Genomic DNA, 5,023 nt, shown 5'->3' with positions numbered 1-5,023 from the left:
CTGTGGATGATACTGGGAAAAGTCAGGGCATTTGCAAGTTGGCAGACGCAATCTGGGGACTGCAGGGATCTCTTGACATCAGGGAGAAAGTGAATCTGAGGTACTCTGAGGCCATCCTTAGGACTGGAATCCAGCAAGGGGTGACCTGGGGAGGGGATGGGAAGAGAAAGAGGGAGAGACTTCCTGGGAGGAGTGTGACTGGCTTACTGGGGGAAGGAGGATCTACACTCCTTCAAGCACCTCAGGAAACTGGTGTCCCAGGTTGGGAGAAACTGGGACCACCCTGGATGTCCCAGAGCCAGGGCAGGGTTTTGAGGGACTAAGGACTCAGGCAAGCCTGAACTGGGAAGTGGCCACAGGGATGGAGGCCTGGTACCTCAGACAACGCAAGCTGAGGTGCTCTGCTCCAGACACCTCTCTCTCAACACAGTCTTTGCCACTGTGGGTCATATCCCTGCTGAGGGACCAGGCTTTCCTTCGGTTGGAGGCCTGGGCCTTGCAGAGAGGAGCCTCAGCTACAGGACCCTATACCCCAGCTCCACTTAGGGACAGAACCTGCTGCCACCGAGATTGATTTATATTTTTGTTTTGTTTTGATCTCACAGTGTAGCCCAGGCTGGTCTAGAATCCACTGTATAGACCAGGCAACCCTGAACTCCTGGCACTTCTCCTGCCTTTGCCTCTTTGGTGCTGGAATAGCTCTGATCTGGCTTAAAGCTGGTTCTTCATCAAATGTCAAAGCTAACTACAACTTTTCCATAGGAAAGCAGGTGAGGTCATTTTTTTTTAATAATCATAGATTATTTAAAAAACAGGAATGGTATGTTACATATGTATACTATATAAGTATATAGTGAGATACATATTTTGCTTTTTAATTTATTCATTTTATATATATGTACATACTCAGGTATTTGTGTGTGTGTGTGTGTGTGTGTGTGTGTGTGTGTGTGTGTGTGTGTGTGTGTGTGTTTTTGAGAGGAGCTCATTAATTGGACAGGCTGGCTAGCCAATAAGCCCCTAGTGATTCTGTTTTCATGGTTCTCACCCAGTACTGGTTTATAGAACCCATGAGTGCTAGGGATCCAAACTCAGATCTTCATGTTTGCATGGCAGACCACAGACAAGCCACCTCCTCAGGCCCTGCTCAGTTTTGAACACTCAGTAATTACTAAACAGTTATTAGCATTTTACCACTGTGCTAAAGTAGCTGAGATAAGCAACTTATGAGGTGGATTTATTGGCTCACCTTTTGGGACTTTCAGACCATGGTTGGTTGGCTCTATTGTTTTGGGATCTACGGTGAGGCAGAGCATCACAGTTGGGAGTTTGAAGTGGGGAGAGCTGTTATTCTTACAGCAACCAGGAAGCAAAGGGTGACAGGAAGATGCAGAGATCCCAGTATGCACACTCAAGAACATGTCCCCAATGACATAAATGACCCATATTAAGCTCTGCCTCCTAAAGGTTACACACCTCCCAAGAGTGCCATCATCTGAAAACCAAGCTTCCAACTTGGAGGCTTCTTGGAGGCCTTTAAGATCCCCTTCAGTTTGACTACAGATTCTGCTTTGACCTCATGATTCAACTTGCTCTCTAGAGTGAATCCTCCTACCTCCAGCACAAGTCTCCTAGTCCCAGAAACTGTGTTGGAATTGTCCACACCCAACTACTGTTTTCCTCGGTACTCAGATTTCTGAGGTAGGTAACAGTCTATCTATCCTTAACTCCAACTGAATAGTTGATCTTAGAATCTACAGTTAATGTGCCTGAACTGCTGTCCTCATTTGAATTCCAGTGTGCTTTCTCTGTGCTACTGGAACTATGGTTATAGCGGCATTAGTGTAGAAGGTAAACATTTAGCTGAACAGGCTAAATATACTTTACATACAGGAAGAATGTATAAAGTACAAAATAACACAAGTTTAAGTCAGGCTAAAAGTGAAAAAGAAGTTGAGCTGAATTTAAAAGATAGTTGAACTGAGTACAGAAGACCCAGAATGTGAAAGGTAGGCAAATATGCAGGAACCAAAAATCTGAAACAGAACAACTAGGCATATGCTAAGAACATAATCCTTCCCCAGGTTGTTAACTCATAGCTTACTAGGGTGCACAGGGTATGCTAGTATGCTAGCTTCTGACACTAAGACCAAAACTAAACAAAAACAAAGAGAAGATGAACTTATGAGTACAGGTTTATCTTGGTTTCTGAGACTTCAGTTCCATGAAAGCATGGCCCCATTGCTTTAGGTAGGACAAGCAGAAGAGGAACCTGTCCACTTTATGCTGTCAGAAACCAAAAGCGGCACAATTGTGCCTTTCAAGAGCACACCCCTAATGACTTATGTTCTTCCCAAACAGCCCCACAACTTAAATAGAACCTACCAATAAAACGATGAGTTTTGGGAGCAGCCCTGCTTATACATTAACTCCTTACAAAGTCTTGGCCTCTGTGGGAAAGTACTAACCCAGCTAAGAACAAATAATCATAGATCTTATGGACAGGTAGCCTTGGTGGGAAAGCACTAGCCTAGATCAGAACAAATGACCAATAGATCTTATGGGCAGGTAGCTTTGGTGGGAAAGTACTAGCTTAGGATAAGAACAAATGACCAATAGATCTTATGGACAGGTACATAGTGACCTGTTCCACCCTGCTTCTTCTGTGAACTTTTTACTCAGCCAATATCCTGTTCTGGAGAACAACTGTACTCCCCCTGAGAACACCTGCACTCCCCAGAAACAGAGAGACCCTATGTCATTCCCCTCCCCATATCCTGCTTCTATGTGTATATAACCTGATGTGGGAAAAAACATTAAAATTTGACAACTTGATCAGACTTCTAGACTTGCTGTCCTTCTTCACGTGCCCTTGTCCCCCAGTTCTCTCTTCCTGGTCCTCTGGTTCCAGTTCACTGCACTGCAGACTGGGGCATATGAGTAGGCCAAACCTTCAACACATTTGCCTGTGAGGATCATTTAAGACCCAAACTATAGTAGGTTGAGAGGAAGATATGAAGAGAGACTGGAGGCTTATGTTTTTGTCCTCTTTTGTCCTCCAAAAGGCAGCATCTGTGACTTATTTTGCCAACTGACTAGATTTAGAGTCACCTAGGAGATAAACCTCTAGGTTTGGGAAGGGGACAGGGACAGTCAGAGAAGTTCAAGACAAGATCCATCCTTCACATAGGCTGGATGCCCAGACTTCATATTAAAAACAAACCCAAAAACTGGGTAAGAGAGCATGGCATAGAACAGCACTCATCCCTGCTTCTTCAGTGTACATGCTAGTGAAAAGTCATCCTTGTGGCTCTCCCACAATAGAAAAAGTAGACCTTTCCTGAAGTTGTTTTTGTCAAGTATTTTGTTACAGCAATGAGGAATGTAACCAATGTAATGAGATCATTAACCACCACCATCCCCATTGGAATCCAATTCAAGAAACCTCACTCATACCTGGTAGACAAATGTTCTAGCACTGAGCTATATACCCTTAGTACCAAAACCGCTTTGTTCTGCCTCCATCACACAGCATAGAGGTTAAATACTACTGTCCCTGAGACCTTGCAAAACTCACAATCTCTACACCTTTTTCCTCATCTGAAAAGTGGGACAACCGTACTTGTGTTTCATAGGGAAGTACACAGATAATTAGAATGTCTATCAATGGATTAACTCAATGTCTGGCAAGAGCATAATACTCAGAGGTTTAGATGGCTTTATCAACTGTTTATGGATAAAGGATTAAAAGTTTCATTGAGAACTACATGTTTAGCTGGCTTCTCAAAAAGTCAGTGGACAATCTAACTTTATTACAGACTGCCCACAGTACTGCCTCTGTCACCTGATGCCCTTGTGTGATTTGTAGCTATGACCTAATCATTTGGGTAAGTGGAAACTTCTGTAAAATCCAGGGCACATTTTTTTTTCATTTCACATTTTTTTAAATTTTATTTTATATTTTATTTACATTTAAGATGCTATACCCTTTCCCCATTTCCCCTCCCAAGAAAACCCGTCCCATGCCCCCCCTTTCCTTTTTGCTTTTATACAATTTTTCCCCCTAGGAGGCTGACATTTTTTTAAAGATGTTGGTTCTAACAACTTTTCTTTTTTTTTTTTTTCTTTTTAAAATTGGTTGTAATATTTACATTTCAGATTTTATCCCCTTACCCCACTTCCTCCCACCACCCAGAAACCTCCTATTCCATCCCCCTCCTCATGCTTCTATGAGGCAGTGACCGCACCTACCCCCCCACTATCCCCTCCCCACCGTCACATCCCCCCCCCACTCTGTGTTTATTTTTTTATGGGACCAAGAAATTCCTCTCCCACCTATGCCAGACAAGGCCATCCTCCCCTACATATACCGCTGGAGTCTTGGGTCCCTCCCTATGTGTTCCCAGGCTGGTGGTTTAGACCCTGGGGGGCTCTGGTTGTTTGGTATCATTGCCTTCCTCCTGGGCTCACAAACCCCCTCTGCTCCTTCAGTCCTCTAAGTTTTCCATTGGGAAACCCCTGATCATATCAGTGGTTAGCTGTGAGCATCGTCCTCTGAGTATGTATGAGGTTGGCAGACCTCTAAGGAGACAGCTATATCATGTTCCTGACAGTATGCACTTCCAGCCATCCACAACAGTGTTTAGCTTAGGTGACTGTACATGGGATACATGGGATGAATACCCAGGTGGAATGGTCTCCTGATGGCCCCTCCTTCAGTTTCTGTCCCATGTTTTGTTTCCATATTTGCTCCCTTGAGCATTTTTGTTACTCGTTCTAAGTAGAACTGAGGCATCCCCTCTTGGTCTTCCTTCTTCATGAGCTTCATGTGATCTGCGGGTTGAGTCTTCGCTAATCCAAGCTTTTGGGCTAACATCCGCTTAACAGTGAGTAAATACCCTGTGTGTGCCGGGCGGTGGTGGCACACGCCTTTAATCCCAGCACTTGGGAGGCAGAGGCAGGTGGATTTTTGAGTTCGAGGCCAGCCTGGTCTACAGAGTTAGTTCCAGGACAGCCAGGGCTA

This window comes from Arvicanthis niloticus, chromosome 2 (genome assembly GCF_011762505.2).
Source record: "Arvicanthis niloticus isolate mArvNil1 chromosome 2, mArvNil1.pat.X, whole genome shotgun sequence".
Taxonomy (NCBI): domain Eukaryota; kingdom Metazoa; phylum Chordata; class Mammalia; order Rodentia; family Muridae; genus Arvicanthis; species Arvicanthis niloticus.
The sequence above is the reverse complement of the archived record's forward strand: the minus strand, read 5'-3'. Positions refer to the sequence as shown.